Below are 25,236 nucleotides of genomic sequence, written 5' to 3'. Positions count from 1 at the left end.
GTGCACTTTATCAAATGTAATACTGTGTGTGTGTGTGTGTGTCTGTGTGTGTGTGTGTGTGTGTGTGTGTGTGTGTGCGTGTGCGTGTGTGTGTGTATGTGTGTGTGTGTGTGTGTGTGTGTGCGTGCACACTCACGCACAAGAGGGATTACCCTGGTCTTAATGTAGCTTCGTTTTCAAAGGGGAACCAAGCAGCAGTCCTGAGTGATTAATGTGTCATTTTGTCTAAACTGTGTAGAGTGTGTGGTTTTTGCCATGGTGTCCGTCTCTCTTTTTTCCTCTTAAGCTCTTCTCTCCCTTCATTTGCTGCACATTCGCCCCCTCTGCAAAAACATGATTATTGCTACAGCGTGAAACTAGTCTGCATCACTCACCCTTTCCCCGGGCTTTCTCAAGTCTGCAAATTGCCGAGAAAATTGGGGAGGCCTGCAATGTGTTCTGTACTTAAAGGCCTCTGGCTCTGCTCTTTTGATTTATAAGTGTGTCTGTGTGTGTATATGTGTGTGTTCGTGTTCGTGTGTGTGTGTGTGTGTGTGTGTGTGTGTGCACGCGTGTGTGTGTATGTGTGTGTGTGTGTGTGTGTGCGTCTGTGTGTGTGTGGTCAGGGAAATCCCACACCAGAGTTCGGTGTCAGTTCTCTGACCGTAACGTAAACCAATTTTAGGGAACCGTATTCCCCTTCATGGTATAACATGGAACAATAATACTCATGTAAGAAACAAGACGTTTATCAAACGTCCTCATCAAATTAGGTCTGTAAAATACAGTAGGCAACAGGGCATTTGTGAAAAAGACACAGCTGAGAGAGAGAGAGAGAGAGAGAGAGAGAGAGAGAGAGAGAGAGAGAGAGAGAGAGAGAGAGAGAGGTAGAGTGACTGCTGGCTGTGGAGACGACTGAGTGTGTGAAAGTTTTTCGACCATTTAAACATTCAGGGATTGAAGTGCTTTTGGAAACTGAAGCACACAGTATGGAAGAAGACCACTACATGACCACTCCACTGCATTTCTGTGGTGTGTGTGTGTGTGTGTGTGTTTCTTTGTCTGTGTGTGCTTTAAAGTTCAAATACAGTAACTTGAAACACTCTTGTGTTTTTGAGGACAGATTTGAGGATAGATCAAAAACAGTGGTGCATGTGGCAAGAAGCAACAGGAAATGATGTCATGCAAAATGAGGGAAGGGAAAGAAAGATCAATTTGAGAAAAAAGAGATCACCGTAAACATGAAAATGTTGACAAACCATTAAAGTAAATAAAAAATATCAACAAAACTGTCCATAAGGTAATGATTCATAGGTCTTCATAGAATCCAGAACTAGGTATCCCCAGCTCAGATTGCTAAATTGTGTGTGTGTGTGTGTGTGTGTGTTTGTGTGTGTGTTTGTGTGTGTGTGCGTGCGAGCATGCGTGCATATGTGTGTGTGTGTATGCTTTTCCTCTACTTAACTTCATCAAAAGATTGCCATGAAACAATGTTTTGACGTGTCCACAAAAGCAAAAACGGGAAGTTGTGACAAATGCACTGGACCACATCTTGTTTAGGGTAACATTCTCTCTTGGGATGGAAGGTTTATGTGTGTGTGCGTGTGTGTGTTTGTGTTTGTGTGTGTTGGGGGGGTGGGTACAGAGGTAGGAGGAGGGGGAGCAGACCTGCATAGAGGTCTGTGTATAGACATTGTGTATGGTCAGGTAATGATCCAAAGGTTTCTATTCTATAGAGTTTTGCTGGTGTGTAGGGATAAGACAAATGTGAGAACTCTATGTACATAGTAAAGTTTTTGGACTTGCTGTGATTGCCTCGAACAAGCTTTTGTGAATATCAAAATCATTTAAAATACAAAAATATCATAAATCAAACATTTGATCAGCTCTTCAGAGGCTGCTTACAATACTTATGATGCTCCTTTAATTTTTCATTAGATAGAAAATAGGGACTCTCCTCTCCTTTTCCCTCTCTCTCTCTCTCTCTCTCTCTCACACACACACACACACACACACACACACACACACTGTTTCTTTTTCTGATGCACTCTAAAGTGTGAGGCTTAGAGGTGGGCTTCTCTTTGTTGCTGATTTGGTGCCCCAGGAATCTGTTTGTCTCTGTGCCTCTCATCTCTTTCCAACCATCTATGTGTATGTGTGCATGTGCGTGTGTGTGTGTTTGTGTGTGTGTGTGTGAGAGAGAGAGAGAGAGAGAGAGAGAGAGAGAGAGAGAGACAAAGCATATGAATGCATTTTTATATGTCTGTTTGTGTTTGTGTTTGTGTCTGTGTTTGTGTGTGCCCGCCTGGCATATGACTGTCTCTTGATATATTTTATATTTCCTTGTATGGTTGGAATCTCTCTCTCTCTGTCTCTGTCTCTGTCTCTCTTTCCGAAGTCTTTGCATGCCTCTGGTCTTTGAAAAGAAAAACACCCAAGCTCTCTGGTGCATCAGTGCTATCTCTCCACTGTTAGTGGTTAGATTGATCACAGATTTCAGGCCTGAAACATCCTCTGTTTCGCGTGAGAAGAATATGGATGGTGTTGTTGTTTATCTGACTTTGTAATTTATGTGTGTGTGTGTGTGTGTGTGTGTGTGTGTGTGTGTGGGTCTGTGCGTGTGTCACACACACACACACACACACACACACACACACACACTAACACACACACACATACACACACACGCACACACATACACGCAGACACATTTGTTAAAAGGGCTCAAGCTATTCACTTTATTCACTGGGAGATCCTTCAGCTTCTGCTGCGATATTTTAACTGTGAGTAGTTCTCTGTTGACAGCTGAATTGGTTGCAGCGGTGTGAGAGTATTGTAAAATTTAGTCTTGAAACAAACAAAAATGTAGTCTTATGCAAAGCTTTACAACTTAAAGATTATCAGTTGTAAGAGATTTCGTAGACTGTTTACCTCTCAGTAGTTTAATTTTCAAAAGTTCATTATTATGAATTTAGGCAATGAATGATGAATGCTATGAATGAGGCTACTTGTTATGGTTGATGCCATCTCTCTCTCTCTCTCTCTCTTTCTCTCTCTCATCCTCTCGTTCTTTATTATTTTGTCCATGTCTTCGCAGATTTTGCTCTGAACCAGTTTTTTAAAGTCTCTACATCAGATTCATGATTTTGTTTTGAATGATATTAGTGCTATGCTGAGGTACCAGGGTTGAATGTATGTAAGGCTGAACTGAGAGATATGGAATAGAACCCCAGGTTTGAGTTCTGTCTTTGTTTAGGAAACAGGTGTGGTCTATTAGTCCACAGGGAAATCAGCCAAGTAATGCAAAACAGACACAGGCATACACTATACATTTACCAAATGCACATGTCTCTCTCTCTCTCTCTCTTTCTCTCTCTCTCTCTCTTTCTCGCTCTCTCTCTCTTTCTCTATTTCTCTCTCTCTCACTCACACACACACTGACCGCCTCTCTCTCTTTCTCCCTCTCTATAAGTTGAATGCATTTACACCTGTTACTTTTTAGACCCAATATGTGGGGTTAGAATGTTTTTTAGTTGTAATACCAGTGTATTTACAATGTTATTGTACTTTTAAAGTAAAACTATGTGTATTCATAATTATTGGGTTACAGTTGTTGTGGATCTAAAAGCAAATGAATACATAATTCATATAACAACCTTAGGAATGCAACGCCTGTTTATTTGATCCATTGACAAATAGTCATTTAAGGTATCCTGGTCATTTGTATGAAGCACGTCACAAAAGAAGCATATGCTCCTAATACAATTGGATTTTTTTTGTTTGTTTGTTTAGTTTTTGTGTTTTGGTTTTTTGATGCCATAGCCCTCTGAAACTTCATGTTGGATGTATGTTGTCTGTAAGACCAGTGGTCTCGAGTCCTTTCACTTTATTGGACACCATCCATTCATGCACAAGTGGCTTGGCTGATGTCGCTTCAATGGGAACTGTAACGGCTTTCACAGAAAACCCATATGAAACGGCCGCGCGCTCTCCAAGGTCTGAAAAGTTCTGGAGTGGAGGGTTGCAGAGGCTCATTAACGTGGCTTAGGTGTTAATTGGCGTTGGGTCGGACTGAAAAGAGTGTGAATGCGAACATGCACTCGCTTTGCTTAATTGTGGGAGAAGCGGCCGAGGTGATATGATGATGATTTGCAAATCAAAGACCTTCAAGCCTTCGTACCAAGCGCTTGAGGTCAATTACGCATGTGGAAGAAATCTGACATCACCTTTCTTTAAGCCCATTCGCTCGCGAGAGGGTTCAAGTGGCATTTCCTAGCTCGGCCTGTTTCGTTTATCCTCGTGAGAAAGAGATAAATTTCTCTCTCGTTACATTTTTTGAAAAATCTTTCACAACATATACTGAAAACAGTAGTCATGACATAAGTTCTCATTGAAAGAAAGCGAAAGACGTTACTCCAATGGATCAAAATAAAAAACGAAACATTTCATTTATGAAACATTTTGAGTATTGAGTATAGCCTATCCCTGCAATATTCAAATGTCAGTATGGAAGGGGGACACAGAAAATGTGAACACTTCGATTATCTTAATGCTAATCAGTAGTTTTCCATTGTTCATACTCGGAAGAAGATCGATACGAAATAGCTTAAACATATTTCTTTTTCAAAAGGCTGACATAATCTAATCAGAAAACCAGACTATTTGATGGTAACATAGCGGTAATATCTTGAGATAAGTACTTAATTTCCGACCTAAATCTAGGGACTCTAAACGGGTTCTGTCATTATTGGCAGGAAGTTACTTCATGGAGGTCTTATGAACCTGTCCGAGGAAAGATTTGCATGACATTTTAAATAAAAATGTTCTTAAATCGTATAGAGATACATTTATATGCGATTTCACGTTAACTGAAGGCATCACACTGAAGGAAAATATTTAAAAAAAGAGACATCAAAAACTCGCGAGCTCTTGGAAATTTGGGGGGCGATATATTGCTATGTGAATCGCATGACATATCCTCAGAGGCATTTTGGTTGACACGATCTGTCACAGGCGGGGTCACCTGGTCTCTTGGGTCAATCCTCTGCACTTTCTCCATCGTCTCATAATTTGTGTGACTGGACACACTTTAACCTTTGCGTGTAAACAGGTATTCGCGAGGACGTTTGACACACGGCTTATAAAGCATATATTCCTATGAAAAACAGAGGAAATCTTCTCAAACTGGGTTTATTTAAGTTTATGGACTATTGGTCTTTGTAAAACCATTTTGGCCTCAGTTTTAAAATGGTGAAATGATTTTGCTGGATATGTTTAGTTATGAATTGAATCTGTTGCCATTACCAAGGAATCTGAAGTTTATTATTACTTTATTCCTGTTTAGTTACGATTTCACTAACAAGTTAACACATTATTATTATTATTATTATTGTTGTTGTTGTTGTTGTTGTTGTTAATAATAATAATAATAATAATAATAATAATAATAATAATAGTAATAACGTGCTGCTGATGCTGCTGTTGGTGTTGTTGCTGTTGTTGATACACTGCTTGATTCTTTAAAATAAATTTTTAGCTTTTTGGTCCAGAAGAAACTTCAGACCACACAGTGGGGTTATAAAAAAAGGCTTCCTCTTTTCATTTTTGCCCTCACGAGCGTTCAGTCCCACGGCGGTCTCCCAGTCACAGAAACCCATACTCTGTCATCTAAATGTGTGTTCGCTTTTCCGTGCCAAAGCTTTCAATGAATATGTGCCGAGAAATATGGCCAATATACGGCATGTTGGCATCTGCTATTAACATTATCTAGTTACAGTTTACAACTGTAATTAGACGACCTGAGAGTTTATGGAGGTTATTTATGTCGTCGGATATAATTGGTCTCAGAGACTTATTTGCCAAACCATGTGCAGATCACATTTTGCCCCGAAACATCTGTTGAACAAAAAGGAATAAGGATTTTTCAGAGGGTAAAATCTAAACCTCTCAAGCGTACAATTTAGCCTGGATGACAGAGGGGGGCAATTATGACAGAAAATAGTTTTTTGGTGAAATGAAAAGGGAGTTATTTCAACCTCGGCCTATTGTTTAATGAGGTTTGAGTGGAAGTGATGTAAGGTTTGGGTCGGTTCCGGCATTCCTTGGCCTCTTGTTTTTTTTTTTTTTGTTTTTTTTTTTTGGTGGCGTTTTGGTGAGGTTCGGAAACGACGTATGTGGCTGTCATTACACGAGTAAATCACTGGCATCTTTTGAAAGCTTTTTTGTGAGTGCTTGCCAAGATCTCACTATATTTATAGATTGGAAAATTATTTCAAAACACACAGCTGGAACTTGGGCCAACTTGTCTACTTCAGGGTGATGCCAGTGTAAAAAGACGTTAGCACAGGTAGCATACTTAGACCACTTTGACAATTAACCATCACAAGTGCGCAGACACCCACACATCTCAGGCATCAGAAAGATAGATAATATTCTTTAATGTGACTCAACTTACTTAATCGGTCGAAACTGATGAGGCCTAGAGAACTATTTTTCCTTCTTCTCATCAGTTTTGCCCCGTAAAAAGCCACTATTTCTCCCCTCGTCGTGAGTTCCATATCCAAAGCTCAAACTTTTCGGCAAAGTTTTTCGACATAGCCCTATATATATATATATATATATATGTATGTATGTATGTATGCATCTATCTATCTATCTATCTATCTATCTATCTATCTATCTATCTATCTATCTATCTATCTATCTATCGATCGATCGATAGATAGATAGTTAGACAGATAGATAGATAGATAGATAGATAGATAGATAGATAGATAGATAGATAGATAGATAGATAGATAGAAACGGTGTTTATAAACGATGTTATGTTTTATCCTATAGGAACCTGTTATCACATGTCTGCGAGGATATCTTGCCTCTGATCACACCATTAATACCAGATTCTGTTGGACACATCGTAGCTGAAATGTGCTTTTACGCAGTGATGTTACACTGTCTCTATTCAATGTCTGTTTAACGTTAACGGAAAAAGATGTCTGTACAAGGTTTTGCAAAATGCTTAGATGACCAAGTTAAAGAAATCTCTGGATGTAGTGGAACCATTGCTTTCAAAAGCCTTAATAAGATTGTTATTATTAGTAGCAGACTCTGAACTAATAGTTAGCGGTAGTAGAAGCAGGCGGGAGAAGCAACTGCAGTGGTAATTGTAGTTTTGCTGTTGTCTCACAATGCAGCCTATTAAAAAAGTTCTAATTTCTCACTGGTGATGCCACCTCAAGTACTCGAGCATTTTCACTGAGTGACACTGAAGAGAAGCCTCTGCGGAGGCCCACCTCGCAGAGTCTCGCGTTTCATGCACGTTTATTTTCTTTGTTAATGAAGATGAAAATGGCCTCGAGACCTCCGTCATGTTGGCCAGTGACGAGAGCTAATTGACGGACGAAAGCCCAGATAACACAAAAGTGAACCGGGGCAAAATGAAAGTACATAGCCTATCTGAAAAACTTCTGTCCTAATTTGCTTTTAAAGTAACCCAATCTAACCCCATTTTATATATAGGCTAAGCCCCTTAATATCCTTGTTTATACAAAGCACAGCATAACCTAACCTAACCTAACCTAAGGCCTGTTTTCTGATCTGAACATGGCAAAAATGTATTGCCAGAATTGACGTCTTTTCTGTTAGTGAATAACATTCTGAGTTTTGATCGTTTCTTTGACAACCAGCGAGTGGTTTTGTGTTGTGTAGATTCACGCACGTACTCTAATATTAGCACACTCACCTAGATTTTAACCCTACTCTCAGAATGGTGACACACATATGATATGAATATGAGTTATGTCATTCGTGTGTGTGTGTGTGTGCGCACAGGCATGTGTGCACAAACACAAACTATTTATTTATTGGCTCACATGATAACAAATGATTATTTTTCACAGTTCATTCGAAACCGTTGCCAGAGGTGATTAAACGCTGACGGCAGTTTGATTTGGGTAAATGTATAATTTCTGTTCTTGTACTTACAGTTGTAGGCATACACCCACAACATCACACATATATTTTCACCACACGATCGACCGGTTATGACGTACCAATAAAGGGACATGTACTCCCAAATACAGATGGATCTATTAGTAGGCTATATGTCAAAACAGAAGCCATATTGCTACAGACCAATCTATCGTTGAGTTACGTAAGCACTACACAGCAACACCATCACAACTAACTAACTAACTAATGGCAGCAGTAGTCGTGAACTTAATGATATATAGCAGCACAGATGAATAATATGGTATATAGAGTAATATCTGTTAGTATCCGGTTAATTTTATATTTATTCCTATTATGATTCTGATTTATAATACCTATGATTAATGTTATAACAGCAACAACGACTACGATTATTATTATTATTAGTAGTAGTAGTAGTAGTAGTAGTAGTAGTAGTAGTAGTATTGCCCCCAAATTCATGCTTAATAATACTGTGACACCGATGTTTTGGCACAATTAAATGCATTATTTTATTAGATATGAAATTCATTTAATTTTGAATTCAGCCAGAGTTGAGTGATTCACACACGTTTTCATCATTGTATTTTTCAAGCGGAAGTTTGTGATTGTGAGTGTTCTGAGTGAACTGGTTAGAGGAACCGGTGAAGGGCTGCACTTGTTAAACATGTGTTGGTAAATGTGAGGCCGTTTAGCAATATGCTGTTCGCTGAGTCATTTCATGTTGACCTCTTTTGTTAAAAACGGAAGTAGACATTTCATTCGAAAACAAACAAACAAAAAAGGCTTAAGATTATTTTATTTCTTTTGATAGACAGATAGGAATGAAATTCTTCTGAGGCAAGCTGTAGAAGACAGAAATGAAATTCTTTAAAACTTTTGTCCCATTTGGAGATGTTCCGTTTTTATATTTCTATTTGGTGCACCGTTTGAAGTGTTTTGTGATAGTGTGTGTGTGTGTGTGTGTGTGTGTGTCTGTCTGCCTGTCTGCCTGTCAAATTTTCTCCTTTTCTTTATCTTAGTTTTCTGTTTCAGGTTTAGGTACGCCCTTCTGATTCGCATCTAAAGTGATGTAGATGCTTCTTTTCAAACGGTGCGAGCTTTGAACTGGACGATTCGAATTGTCTCCCTCGACTATCTAAAACAGGGGTTCTTTATTCCTTTTGCAGACGACAAAAAATGATGTGAATGACATGGTATCCTTCTTCAGTATTTAATGTTTTGTTTCACCGATACTATGGAAAGTGTCACTGACAGTGTTGACAGAATACGTACTTGTGACCTTGTGTACTTGTGTGTATGTCTATTTAGGTACCGTGCGTTGTAGTTATACCACTCAGATGCCACAGGGCGATCCTACGGAGACCCCGTAGCCTATGTGCTGTGGTGTTAAAGGTCGACCTTGAACTGAGCTGCAAAGCGCCTGTTTGTGCATGTCGGTCATGACTCTCAAATCCTAAGTCTCATCATAAAGCTCTTCTCTTTGTCTGGTACCGCTGCAGACAAGTAATGATAAGTTACGTTAAAGTAACCGTTTAACGGTTAGAGACCTAAATGCATTACAGCGACACAAGAGTAAAAACTTTTACAGTCACGGATTTATGAGGAGTTATGCATGATAAAAAAAAGCAAATACCTACTAGAATTTACATTTGCCAAAAAGTACATATTTACTGGGCTCTTTACATTTGCGTAAGATATACTTTCATAGGCCGTTGCCTGTATGCACTTTTACCGAAAAACAATAATTACTCTAATAAATTCATTGCAGTAAAACTACATTAGATCAGCAATACATACAAAAAGAAGCGACTGTAAAGCTCTAAGCTAGATTTCCAATGATACCTTCGTAGATGATGTACATCGTCTCCAATTGCAATTTAATATGCATTTAGAAGATTTTGTGCGTTCTGGTCACGTTATTATGTGTTATAACATTTACATTTAATATCCGTTTTTAGCGCACCTAAGATGATATCAAAACCAGGTCTTCACCCATGCCGGCACTTCACAACATGTTTTTTTTTTCATTTATGAAGTCGATAACAAAAAATAGAGAAATATATATGTAATGGCATTCATGCGTGCATTCGGAACAGGATACGCCAGCATGTTTTTGGCCAATTTGGAGCCTTACCTTTGATCCCGGCGCACGTGCGTCACATCTGAGTTGCACATCCTAAATGGCGTAAAATAGACTAGAGACTGAACTCATTCAAACTTTTAGCGGAGAGGAGAAAAATACAGAAGGGAAAAATAGACAGGAAGAATTTCCTTTTGGCTGGAGGCGAAACAGACGCGTCCACTTAGCTAACCCACCACCTCCCACAGTAAAAGAGCATATTTGCGTTGTTTGTATGGGTGTGTGCTAAAACGCAGCATATTTGCCCTGTATGGCAAAATAAACTATTAATACTTTTGATCTTTTTTACCCGGTAGATTGGCATTCATCAGTATATCATAATTTAGTGGAAAAACGCTAAACCAGATGTCGTACTGCCACACTTGAGTCAAATAACACGCTCGCTTAGAACGAGTTACAAAATGGACATGAACTCGGCGGAATATTTGACGCACTACTGGGAGGAGATTTTTACACCAATTCATCAAACAATTAACTACGCAGTCGCACAGCGTCTCCGCATTTGAGCGCCGTTATTAAATAATTACACGCCAGATACGCCAAATCCTTCTTTACAGAATCCAGGGGAACAGAAAACACGACCAGCGCAGCCCCGGGTCGTAATCACCAGCAGATGTTAGGGCGCAGTAATTGATTTACCGTCATTTTAACGGCGCGGAGCCCCTAATGCACACTGAAACGGTTAATTGTGTATTTACTTAGATGTTGAAGGGAGATGGCAGGATTATCGACACGAGGTATTCCATTTTTTCCATTAAGTGATGGATGGTATAGGCTACTTGTTATGGTTAAAGTGCCACCCCCCCCCCCCCCCCCACTCTCTCTCTCTCTCTCTCTCTCTCTCTCTCTCTCTCTCTCTCTCCACTACCTGTCACCAACATCTGAGCGCCACATGCGTACTCTCTCCAGTTGTCTCCCTCCCCCTCATCTACCCCCGTGCTGCATCTACCCCTTTGCCGCTTTTTGACCGCAGAAATACGCATTGGCAGCGCAACATCTGTATTTGTCTTTAAAGGGAATCCCCGTAGTTTCGTTGGATATATACTGCATCCCCTCTGACACGTAGGAAAGGGAGCATGATGAACGTGGAGCAAATTCCAGTCCTGTCCCACTGGGATCTCAACGGGTGCACGCTGCTGCACACTACAGTAAAGAACGATTTGCTTTTCCTTTGCAGGAGGGGGGAAATTCCCAAGATTTCTATCGACGAAATTATCCGGTCATAGCAGCCCTATGCTGAGAGATGTGTATCTGAACGTTATCAAATCAGGTTCGGTAATGACTTGCTACTGCGATCAGCAAACAGATAAGCCGCAGCTTTTAAAATGTTTGTCTATGTGTACAGTCAGCTGGACTGACAACATAATCTTATCTTGGCATGTATAATGAATTCCCACAAAAGCTCTCGCAGTGGAGCGCGGTAGATCAAGGGAATACTTTTGTGTGGTATCGAAATTGCTGCTTGAGTAAAAACTATTTTCTCCTTGGCCGCAACGGTAAACACAGAACCCCAAGATAAAGAGAAGACCTGCACACTGAATATCATTAACTTTTTTTCCCAAAACTACCACAGACTTCCAGACTAATTATCAGCGTTTTTTCTTTGAATGCTAGAAGAGGAAATAGCTTTCCTTGCTGCGAAATGTCACTGAAATGTTCCCGGACCAGAAAGCAACCACTTTAAGACGTATTCTTTTTTTTTCCTGAGAGAGTGAGATCTGTGTATCTGTCCCCCAGAAGTCTGTAGAAGTTTCCCAGAGGAAAACACACACTCAGCTTCAAAAACAAACGCTTATTGAATGTTCTCACTGTCAGGCGTTTGTTCTCAAAAGATTTGCGTAGATCTAAAGAACATACTCCAAGATACTCATGAGATCTACGCTGCAGCTTTCATAATTTCTCCTCGGATGTATAACTGTCAAAAATGTACAAAGTTTCCCCTTCATGCCATTTATTTATATTGCGTGATAGTAATATTTTACACAAGCGTATCCATAATTGATTAAAGCATGCACGAACATAAAAACAAAGATAAATGACAACTGAAATCCAGTATTTTCCAATATTTGATTATTTAATAACCATAATTTAAAATATTTTGCCCAAAGTTCTGGATTATTACGACACTATTGAGGTACCCTTTTTAGAAAAGAAAAGAGGCTAAAACATCTGGATACATTCCTGACAAATTAAAGCAAGTTCATGGTTTATTTGCTTCTACTTTCATTCCTGTATAAATGTTTGTTTATTTACGTTTATCAGTCTGCTTGTGGAAGCGCGTCAACTGCGCTTTAAGGCAAACGGGAGAGAAAGACTCCGTGAGAAAAAGCGGGGTTAAGCCAACCGGCGTGTCAGTACGATAATGCAACAAGTTGAGCGATCACTCTGTGAGTAATATCCTTAAATCGCTCTCACCGGGCCGCCGCCTCTGCCGCGAAGTTCTTTCATTAGAGCGATTTAAAGAGTGGAAGTAACGGAACCGCCGCGCCAGGCCGGGTTTGCGCGAGGAAACGAAAACATTTGAAAAATTAATTTAATCCGGACCAGTGGGCCAGGGCGCGACGGTACCACGTGCGCAAATATTGAGGGTATTATTTTCACTTTTTTTCAGAACCGTTGACACGGTTTACTTTTTCGGTGAGCACTGGACGGGCGGATAGCAGTCATGGATCAGTAATGGATAACAATGAGGCGGAACATATAGCTGTTTATATTAGTGTGCTCTCAGCGGTCAAGACGAAAGTGTAGAGATTTCACACAGTTACTCTGACCGCAGTGGACACACATACACACATACACACACACACACACAAGAACAGGACCAAAGACGTGGAGTCAGATGTTTTGTACAAATATCTCAAACACTGCAAAAACAGTCCATCAAAAGCGAGATCTGATCATCTTAATCAAGAATGCACATATCCCTTATTCCTCTTATTCCTATTCCGGTTTATTCCTCTATCTCACTGACCACGTTTACATTTAGAACTCCTATTTATGTGCTCTAGTGTTCCAGTTGGCCATCACTTTCAGGTTACAGATTAAAGCTGTACAGGTTAATCTTTTGTTCCAATGCGAGTCTAGCATAAAATACATGTCGTATGCCCCTTATAATCTCCAAATGGAAATCGTAAGAAAAACACTTCAATGCAATTTGCGACTGTGCGAGGTCCCAAGATAAATATTTGAGCCGGCGCAGTTAGCGACACTGTAGAAGTTTCTCCGAGTTGTGCAGTGATGTACAAACACCAGAAACATCGCTGTGAACCCTTTGCCACAGTACAAAAAAGATTTTTATTTTTCAAAATCGGTACTCTCGCTCTGCTCATAAAGTTCATTGTTGCGCAGGCAAAACAACCATTACCCATGCTACTTCTCATTCGGATCTTAAACGAAACTCCCAGGTAACCATGCATAAAAAGCGAGGACAGCCTCATAGAGTATACAGACGGAGTGAGCAGAAAATGACCTCAGTCGACGTTAGAGTCAGTGCTCGAAAAATGATGTTCATATAAAGGTGGCCATGGGGATAATCTGAGGGATGCTGTGTAGAATTAATGTTCAGAGAGCTCATTTCTGTGGTCTGCCACTCGGCACACAAACTGAATGTTTAAAAGGGGACACACACACACACACATACACACACACACACACACACACACACAGTATTTTGGAGGAGGCTGCACACACTGATTCTTGGCAGTCTCATACAAATGAACAATCCTTGGTTTTGACATTAGCACGTGTTTTCAGAGGTAGTCTGTGCATATGAAATAGTTCCAGCTATGATTCAAGCTTTTACACCTTTATTCCTCTGTATATACTTTTATTCCTATGAATTCCCCTATGCTATCTAGTCTTATCACCTGAGTTTTTCAGTTTACAGGCTTCAAGTGGACCAGATGTCTTTTTGAATAATTTGTCTTAGGTTCAGAGCCATCAAGGAGTATGTTTGGGATTGTCAAGAACTGAAAGTGTGTTTGTAATTGTGCTTAATTTGTGACAGGCTGATGGGCACACTTGAGTGACTCTGTAGTTAGAGAAAGAGTGCGTGTGCTTTTAAATGTCCTCTCAAAGTCAGTCCCACACAGGACTCTATCCTGCTACAAAATTTCAGAACTGAGAACTGAGAGGAAAACTGAGATGAAAAGCCCACTTTCTTGAAAAAGCCATATATCTGTGATACACCAGGTGGGCAGTGGTGAAATAGTGTGCATTTGCACAGGTTTGATTGCGTGTATTTATGCAAGTTTTTGTCTCTGTGTTTAGTAGTGTTTATTTGGTAGTGTGTTTATGTGTGTTTGTTTTTGAGTGAAGCAGTGTTTACATGATAATGTATGTGATCTTGTGTTTGTTGTCTGACTTTGTGCATGAAAGAGTATAATTGTGTCTTTATGTGTATGTGTTTGTAATTCTTTGTGTGTGTATGCATGTGTGTTGCTGTGTAAGGTCATTTGCATAAACGAAAGACTATGTAATCGTATCTGTGTGTGTGAGTGTGAGTTTGTATGGGTGCATGCATGCATGTGTGTGTGTGTGTGCGTATTTGTATTTATCTGTCTGTGTTTGCCCACAGACAGCTTTGCTGTGTGTTCCCTGCTGCCTCCCATAGCTTCAAGCCTCAGTGCTCCTCTGAAAAGTTCATCAGTATTTATGTTGACCTTTGACATGACCTCAGCAATTTAACAATGGGATTCTGGGTACACTAAATGGCCATGTGGTAGTGGTGGCAGTGGGACTAATGAGGAATTGTCGTCTTGGGTTTACAGTTTAGTTTGGGAGCGCTGAAGCAGAAAAAAATACCCCAGACTGCAGTTGAGTTGCCTCACGCAAACTTACAGAGGAGGGATGCACCGTAAAATCCACCGGACTTCAAATTTTCCAAAATCCTTTATATCCCAAATTCTTTCTTTATCTGGCTCTGATTTATTTTTTGGCTTGTTTTTCTTTGTTTCTAACTATATTCCACTAGCTATTTTTTCTCCTTTGCCATTACTGTCTCTCTTTTTTTTATTTAACCCTTAATTGACTCTAAGGAGCACATTATAAATGCCTTAGTTCACATAATGACTTTACATTTCGTTTTGATTATTTTCCATGGAATCATTTATTAGTAGTTTATTGTAAAGAAAACAGTCATCTGTCACCAATTGTAACTAAGGCAACATTCCACTGTTCATCAGATGGAGGGAGAAAACAGACACTTTGGAGGTCAAGGACATTAAAGAATGGTATTCCATTTTGTTTGAAAAATGTGGTTGCTAAATTTTTCATCATTTCATCATTTGCCACTATTCTCTCTCATTCACACCTCTCGAGGCTCTTACCCAACATTCCTCAGATGTCTTTGTGACCTGCCACTAATGATCTTTTCAGCCCTTCTCTTCACTCAAGTACATCCACACACACCGGTGGGACTGAGATCTAATGCAGGACAGTTTTACTATTTCACTGTTATGCTTAGTTTAGTTCTAGCCAGTGTTTCTTTTTTATGTTCACATACAGACAGGCCATATCTGGGATTGGTAAAGTTCCTCGCATGGATGCACACACATACATGCATATAAACACATGAACTCCATGCACACTTGGAACGTCACAAATATGCTAAGTGACTCACTCCTCTCTCTTTTTCTCTCTCCGTCTCTGTCTCCCATAAGGACATGCACTTTTCTCTTTTTCTTTCTCTTTTTTTCTTTCTCTTTCTCTTTCTCTCTCACACTCTCTCACACACGTGGGGCAATAGTCTCCATAGCAGCTGTGCTGCACTCCGGTGCACACTCTATGAGTATAAGTGAATGTGGGAGGATGAAACATCATTTTCTATGAGCAGTTATATTACTCTGTATTTTGTCAATTTCGGTGTAAAACACTGTCTCAGATGTCACTCCAGGTTCTCTCATAAGGGATTAAATTGATGTGAGAGGCTGTTGCATACACTTCAATGACACATGGTGTACAGCATTATCATGCTTGTCGAACCTTTCAGTGAATATTTCTACACCACATGACGAGGGCTGAGTGCACCATGTCAGGAAAATCCACCCTCTACGATCCTAAAGCTGCCAAACATTCTCACCTGGGGAAAAACAATAACTCTCTGTAAGTATCTTTTGCTTTGCCCCTCTTGCATGCTCATGTGCTTGTCAAGAATAAAGGATGATTTTTCTGGCTATATGACTTTTTGACCACAGCATGTGTTTGTTAAAACCAGTTTAACCACAAATGGGAATTTCTGTATGCGGTAGGGGTGGATGAAATAACCGAAATATCATATCACAATGTTTCTCACATCCTAAACAATAACAATATAATATTATGTCAAAGTTGTCACATAATACGCATTCATTTATTTAAGTTTAAAAGTTGAATCAAAAGATTGAGTGATCTATAAAATGTGTGTAAGATCGGGTGTACTCTGTGTGGACTTCAAGTTGTGAAATCAATGGCTTGTATTACCTCCCTTCGTAGCAACATTTCATTAGCACAGATTGCAAAACATGTTTTTTTCCTCAAGATCTTTTTTTTTCAAGGTTTTCAGTTGCAACCATTTCCAAATGATAAAGTTAAAACCCCCTCTTGCCATCTAATTCTTGAATAATCTGAACTGGATTCACAATTTCATCATTTTTCAGTCATTCTGGCTCCTTCTCAAACAATTCCTAATTGTCCTTACTGAATAAACAACTTTTGGGGCTTGTCCTCAAGGCCCTTTTGTTGTTGATAGCCATTAAAAAAATGTTGGCCTGTTTTCTTTTTTACATCTCAAACCAGTGTACAGACATCACAGTCACATAATATACATTTTCAAGTGCTGTTGACCCCACTTCATGTTGTAATTTACTCAGAAATCTCAGGCAGCATCACCTTGCCAAAAACAGCAAGATGGTTTTTCTTCTTTATTGATGCTATTGCAAAACATGGTCCAAAATTCACCTCTCTATCAAAGTCAAGACTTTGACAGAGTCTGAACATGAAAATCAATATAATGGACAAGTAGGCCTAGCCAGCATTTCTACACATGACGCTGGGTATGATGGCACCATAAGTGATAAATTAGCTCAGGATCTGTGTGGAACTATTTATTGAGCTATTTCTGTTATTTTCACGATGATCTGTACCATTTCTGCAGTTACAAAGGAAAACATTGAACAGAATCTTTGCTCCTCATTAGTCTATGCACAGCACTGACATTAGTCTTGTATTACAAACAGGCCACAGCTAATTGCATTGTAATGTGGTGTTTATGGTTTAATTATTGTAAGCAGTCCTTCTAAGTGTTATCTCTAACCCTAACTTACACCATTAACATTGCCTAATGGTAGCCAGCTAATGTCTCTGCATTCTGCTCAAGAAGAATATCAGAGTTCGTTTAATTTCGCTTCATTTCATTCCATTTCATTTCATTTCTTTCTTTCTTTCTTTCTTTCTTTCTTTCTTTCTTTCTTTCTTTCTTTCTTTCTTTCTTTCTTTCTTTCTTCCTTTCTTTCTTTCTTTCTTTCTTCTTCCACCCCCCTTCCTCTCTTTCTTTTTCTCTTTCTCTCTCTCTCTGTCTCCAGATGTGAGTTATCTGCCTGAGGGAACAACTTAAGTCCCAGAGAGAAACAAACTCAAACTGGAGTAAGCGAGACAGTGTGTACCCGTCTGTTCTTGGTGTGTTTATTTCCTTCTTTCTGTGTGTGTGTGTCTGTGTGTGTGCGTGCATCCATATGTGTTGCGTTACTAACCCAGCTGGAGAAATGAGCAGGACCAACAATAGGATTGTTTACCTACCCATTTTTCTGTTTCTGTAATCCTTCAGTTCAACTGTGCAATATTGATGCCTAGACAACTATGAATAAGCTAATCTAACTGTATCTACTACACGCAGTCTTTCACAGATTAAAGAATTGGAGGATTTGGTTTCAGGTAAACTTCCACCATTATTCAACTCATCAAATCGTTTTGAGTAGACAATACAGTGCCCATGTATTCAGTTGATGAAATGTCAATATACGCAGATCTAGTTGTAATTATTTCTTTTTACGTGATGTGGCAAAAATTTACAATTGTACCAACAGCTGGACAAGAAAACAAACATTTACATTGTAGAATATGCATTACAGACATCACATTTTAACTTATTTTTCATAGCACCTCTTAAATATTAAATGAAAAATGTATGTATTTAATTAATAAAAATTAATTTATTACATAAGCACATTTTCTAATCAGTTCTTGCTACCATAGTAATATCTTTCCAAATATTTCCAAATACTTATTTGCAGGGAAATAAATTAGAATCTATACATTCTCTTTAATAAGAGGCGTTACATGCACTTAAAAAGGAGAGAAAACATGAGCTTTTTTTGGTGTTTGGGTCCGAAGAAAAAGCAGAAGTGATGTCATCACACACCTCATATTTTTGTAATCTAAAATGCTATTTGTGATTCAAAATAAAAAGTTTTTAAACCGGTTTTGTATGCATTGACCTACTGACACACAAGACAGATAGCCACCAAACCAGCCATAATCCAGGGTTATGATCACAGACATAATAAAGAACTCTAGCACTTCTAAATTCCACCCATCATTTATCTAAAGTGTAAGCAATGTCATCTCCTCAAGCACCGTCTTACTGGACAATGTTTTATGATCTCTATACTGTTTTTCATTAAAGACCAAATCAATGTTAAAATTTCCTGGAATCTCAAACATGTTTCCTTGAATCTTTGGAATGAGGCAAATTATGTTTTATTGTAAAAAGGGAAATATTTTATAAAACTTGAAATAACTAGTGGAAAAAAATAATCAGTTCAAGTGGCAGCTAAAACTTCATTTGGATGTCAGACCCCAGATGCTGATCATAAAATCAATTCCTGGAGGGAGTTAAAGCTTGCATTTATACTACATTAAAAACTTTTACACATAAGTTTTTTTTTCTTTTTAACAATTATACACTCAGTGATAACTCAACCTCTTGGTTCCTGTGCTGTTTCTCATGTTATTGTTCCATACTCTTTAAGGGACCAAAGGGCTCTCCTCCTTGGAATTTGGTGGAATTTGGTGGAATTTGGTGCCATGATCCACTAGAATCTCAAAGCAGTTCCCATAGTGAGGGATGAAATCCCTAAGAACAATTATAATCCTGGCCTTCCAGCAGATCCAAGTGTACACATCATGTGGTGACACTTTTGTAGGTAATGTACCAACATTTCCCTCTCTGCTAGCTGATCTTGATCATGAAGTTCCCAAAACAGCAGTTAGAGGAACAGGTGAGAAGACTGTCAGGCTAGCATCTTTTACAGCTGGGTTCATTCCTCATTTACACTATGGCTGTAAATGGATACTGGTGTTGGCAGATGGCATGGGGGTAAATTTATATGGCATGGTCTTGGCTGGCCCATGAAACAGCAGGTGAAAAGCAGCAAACAGACACTTGCATGTGCTGAACACAGTGGTACTAGGTACTCGACTGTTCTGACCTTTAGAGATGTTGCCATTGAAAATAAATTTCTTTATCTCCTCATCAGAGGTGGGTAGTGGTGATGCTGGCCAGCTTTCCTCTTGAGAGTTTTGTTTAGAGTGATATTGTTGGCTGTGTTGGAGGGCCCCCTTGGAGCCGATGCTCTCTGTCTTACAAAACCCGCAAGGTGAATTGAACAGTATTGCCCAGGTTGAGGTTGTTTTTTTCAGGTGTTGTTTGGGGCTTGATGAAGGTGTGGGGGCATTCATGCTGTACCTGTGGGAGTATCACTTTAGGTGGTGTCTCAATGAACCAAGTGCAGCTGGAAGGGAAGATGACCTGTTGCCTGATCAGGTTATTTTAGGATTGAGGGCAGGTGTGGTGAGGGGGGAACTGCAACACAACCAACAGAGACAGACTTTTCCACTGATCACTACAGAGGCAAATGCTTTGGAAGGAGAGCTGGAGGAATCAACAGTTGAAGCTCAAGCAAGCCTCTGGCTCCCTCTACATAGTCCAGCAACAGCGGGATCAACCCTCCATAGTCCAGCAACAGCTGGATTATGGAAGATTGGAAGGAAAATCTCTGACTGGAACTGCAGCAGGAGCTGCAGGCCCTGGGAACCCAGCTTCTGTATATGTGAAGTCAGCAATCACCATCAGCCCCTCCTCCATGTCCTGCACTCTCCCAACAAGGTAATGCTCCCACTGCAGCAAAACAGCAGTGTCTGATGGCACTGTTGAAATGGTTGATTGTGGTACTTGCTGACCATAATGATGACTTGTATGAACAGGAATTGTTCAGCATAAGATTCCAACAGGATCCACACCTTCAAGCAGAGAAGAGGGCTACAAAAAGCATGCTGGTAACCCCTGCTTGATCTAATCATTGGTAATGTTATCTGGGAGGCATGATCAATGAGTTCTTGTTGATTCACCTGCTTGATGTAATGGTTTACTATAAGTAGACTTTGAAAGTCTGCTTTTTCTGTGTAACAGACTTTGAAAGTCATCTGCAGAACTTGGGGAAGGTATTTGGGCGACTGCTAGAGATGGAGGCATAATGAGGTAACCATGCGGTCAGTTATCATGACACGCCTATGGAACTTGAAAAGATGATGGTGTTGGGGAAGCAGAAGGCTCAATACATCATTTGGCACATTAGATTCTTCTTGGGCTTTCTTCAATATTACCAACAGTTTATCTAGCTGCCAAAATAGTTTCACCACAAGGTATCCCTAGCTTCATCACTGGGCTGCGCAGAGGATCCATACTCTTTTCTGGGTATGTTTTAGCTGTCCCCAAAGGCCAGTCAGTAGCCACTACTGTCAAAACAGTGTGGAACTATCTATTCCAAATCCTTGGCTGGGCGCACAGGATCCTCTACAACCAAGGGGCTGTGTTCAAGAATGCATTCTTCCAAGAGCTGTGCCAGTTGTATGGATGCCAAAAGAGTTATACCACCCCTCACTGTCCACAGGTCAGTGGAGCATGCCTGCAGTTCAATCAGACCCTCCTGGGTCAGTTGGGGGCCTTGGTAGAGGGGGGGAAAGCTCAATGGCCAGCCAAGTTGCAGGTGCTCACGCAAGTGAACAATGGCACGATCCACAATACAACCAACTTACCCCCCATTTTGTGGAATTTGGGTACCGTGCCTAGTAACCACTTGCATGGTACCATAGTGTAAATATGTTGGTGAGATACCAGCATGGGGTCCTTAAAAGAACTCTTAAAAGCTCCAAGATGCCAGTGTTCCACAAGGTGCAGCCTCCATCTGTATACTGATCTAAACAAGTCAACAAGGATGTAAAACCTTTCAGGTACCGGTCTGTGTAGTTGGGACATGATGTCACAGATATTACTTTCTTTTATCCTTGTATGATTGACATGTGCATTTTTCAGCTATATTTGTATGATTTTTAGCTTGGTTAATCTGCTTTAAAATTTGTTAATATTGAGACCAAGATTATTTATTTTAATATATGTACCCTTACCTGACTGTGCTTTGTGCCCTGGGCATCTGAACATGTGCAAAACAGGTGGTGAAAGAAGTGTGTTGGAGACTACATCACGTGGTAGAGCCCAGCAGTACCTCCCTGGAAAGAGGAAACCGCTGCAGGACATCTGACGAAGTGGACTGACGTGCACCAGGCCAGACCACATAGCTGGACTGCCCTGTTTAATAATACTGACTGCTAATGCAGAGGAAGGAAAGATGATCACAGGTTGTTAGCAGTTAGGGTGGAAGCCTGTGCTTTAGCCCCACTACCTTTGCATCTTTTCCTCTCTTCCTTGTTCCTCTTAACAAAAGAAGTAGTCATCTAAGTTTTTTCCAGCTCCCTCAGGGGGTGTTGTTGCATCATCATCTCTCTCACCATATTGTCTACGGTGGTATGCTGGCAGATCTCATAATGAATCAGGCACTTTCTCCTCATTCCTAATGCAGCTGACTCATTAGATCTAAAGACATTTTACTGGCAGTGAGGGTTGTCTTGTTTCTTCAGTTGTCTGTGTGTGTGTGTGTGTGTGTGTGTGTGTGTGTGTGTGTGTGTGTGTCTGTGTGTGTGTGTGTGTGTAAATATTTATCCAAAGTAATACCAACAAGCAGTATTATTGTAACAACATTACCAGCAGTATCTTCATTATATCTCCAAAGAGAAGTCACTAACACAGGGTTACTGTCAAACACAATAACATACAAGGGATCTTTAAAGGATTAGAAAGCATATTTCAAGGATAATGTTTAGCTTGGCTAAGCCAACTATAGCATGGCTGGAATAACAACATAATGAGTAGGATATCTACCTTCTTAACATCAGTATAGACAATGATAAAAAATGTTGCATTAACTCTCTTGTATGAATGCACAGATGTGGTGAAAACATCATTGCATCATCATTGCATCAGTCATGCAAATGAAGTAGAAAGTAATAAAAAAACTGTTTCATCTCCATTTAACAGAGAAATTAATTGCATATTCTCAAAAACTGAAAGTAAAACTTTAAATGAAACTTAACCAAGTAACTTAAATACTATATACATTTGTGTGTAAAGCCCAGAAAACTAGACAGTGCTTGAACAGACTGTGATACTGAAGCATCATTAGAGAGAGACGGGGTGATGCGTAAGTAAAGAAAGAGAGAGAGGGAGAAGGATGTACGTGTGTGCTGACAGGGGTGAAACTCATCTGATTTAAGTGGCATCTATATTTTCCTATGAGATTAACACGACTGGAATTTTGGAGCTTGGGCTTATACTGGTGCGTACATATGTTTGTCTAAGCACATTTTTACTGGAGAGAGAGAGAGAAAGAGAAAGAGAGACAGAGAACTTTTAATTGTGTTTTCAGCCTTCTCTGCTACCTCCAAAAGAAGTAGCTTTTATCATTTTTGTGACAAAACAAGTCAGTCAGGGTTTGGGATTCATATAAATAGTGATATTGGGCTCTAAATAAATATTATTATTATTATTATTATTATTATTATTATTATTATTATTATTATATACTCATTCTTTCCTGTAAAGAGTCAATGGCCTTGCTAGAAAGAGAGACATATTAAGTGCAGCGAGGAATAGCCCAGTGGATCTGGTAAATCCTATATAATTTCCATCTGTCATAATCAGTACTTGAGCCAGTTTAATAATGTTAATTACCAAATGGCGTGAGAAAGCTGATGCAAAGACTAAGAATATCAGTATTAGGGGAAAAAATCTTTTAGAGTGCAGCACTTTTAGCATAAAGGATTTTTATTGGCTCAAAGGAAAAATATTCTAAGTAAATTCAAGGATCCAAATGGATCACATAGATTAAAATAACATGGCTGTCATATTGTTCAAATGTTCTTTTGTATTGTTTAGTCAATGGCTGGATATTTTCACTGAGATGTCTGCTGAATTTTCACATTTTTGTTACAGTTCTATCTGACATTAGTCAGCCAAACTCAAGGCGGTGATTTGACCAGCGACCACTGCACGTGAGGACTGTTGATTAAGCCTGTGCGCTCTGGAGGGCTGAATGTAACTACGATATTATGAGGTGTTTCAGAAGTTAATGTGACCTCCTCCCACACAAACAAAAATGTTTTCACACCCTGAAAATGGGATTTTATTGCCCCTATTGTCTGGATATGATTATTATAGATTTAATTTGGGAGATTTCACAAGGTATTAAAAAGTACTAACACGTTTAAAACATCTGTTTTAAAACATTGCAGTGTGCTTCAAATTTGACATTTTGAACTCATCCTAACCCTTATCTGTTTCTCTGGATGAAGGAACACACACACACACATGTGAGGACAAGCATACACACACACATACACACACACACACACAACGGGACAGGGGAGATGAGATAATGTGAGAGATTGTGTTGCTTGTCCTCCCGTTTGGTTAAATAGATGTGGAAAAGGATATAGGTTCACCGTACGTTTGTCTGGCTGTCTCATCGCAAACGTCCCATGATTTCACAGCAAGAAAAAAAAAGGCAGAAATAAAAACAGACCGAAAAAATTCGGGAGGAATATTTCTCTGGCATTTTCGACAGTAGAAAATGAACATGGGAGAGGGTGAACAAATAGGTTGCTTAATGTCAACAACACGTCAGAAAAGTATGCAAGAAAAATATTTTACAGTTCGGAACGTGTTAGAAATCCAATTTCCTCTGTCTGTTTGGCTTTCTAATCGTGTCTGTTTTCAGACGGAGTGTTTAGCCACCGAGTGGCAGGCTCACGTTTCAGAGGAGAGTCATTAAATTCAGTAGTGAAACAGGAGCAGAAGTACCACTGATAACATTATAAACTCTTAAAGATTTTTTAAAAGAAATACACACAGGAGGCTAGGGGAACATGTGTGTTTTAATAGTTCTAACCGGTAACCTTTAATGGCAGGGATGGTGGGTTGTGGACATGTGTGCGAGTGTGTTTGTGTGTGTGCGCGAGTGTGTCTGTGTGTGTTTCTGTGTGTATCAGGAGAGATGTGAGGTGTAACTCACTCATGTGTTTGTTCATGTTGGAGTGACTCTAAGGCAGTTATAACACCCCTGGGCTTAATGGGTTAAATGTCACTGAACACTACCTCTGGAAAAACTGACTCTCTCTATCTCCTATCTACCCCTCCTTCTCTCTCTCTCTCTCTCTCTCTCTCTCTCTCTCTCTCTCTCTCTCTTTCTTTCTCCATCTGACTCTCCCTATCTCACGCACCTCATTGACTCTCACAGACTTCCTCTTTCTGTAGTCTTTCATCAGTGGCCTTACCTCCATCTTTTGCAAAACTTTATCACTGCTTGTTAAAGTGTGGCTATTTGGAACAGTCAGGCTGTTCTTACATTCACAGCATAGGGATGAGCTCAGTTCAGTCACCCATGGTCCCTGTTAATGTTCATCAACACACACACACACACACACACACACACACACACACATACAATAATAACAATAAGCATTTTTCATTTTGTGTGTGCGCGTGTGTATGGGCTTTAAGAGAAATTATAATCAGAAGCAGTTAAACTGACCTGAGTTTGATTGTGATTGTCAGCTAATTTAAAGTTACAAAATTATATTTAAAATGAATTTAAGATCCAGTATAATTTATACTGCATGTAATTGTTCGTTCCCCAGTCTCTCAGCGAAACTGCAAGAGAGAAGATTGTTGAAACTGAAATTGAAAGTGTGGTCTTTTAAAAATGTTTTATGGGAAACCA

The sequence above is a fragment of the Chanos chanos genome, chromosome 10 (assembly GCF_902362185.1).
Source record: "Chanos chanos chromosome 10, fChaCha1.1, whole genome shotgun sequence".
In the NCBI taxonomy this organism is placed as follows: domain Eukaryota; kingdom Metazoa; phylum Chordata; class Actinopteri; order Gonorynchiformes; family Chanidae; genus Chanos; species Chanos chanos.
The sequence above is the reverse complement of the archived record's forward strand: the minus strand, read 5'-3'. Positions refer to the sequence as shown.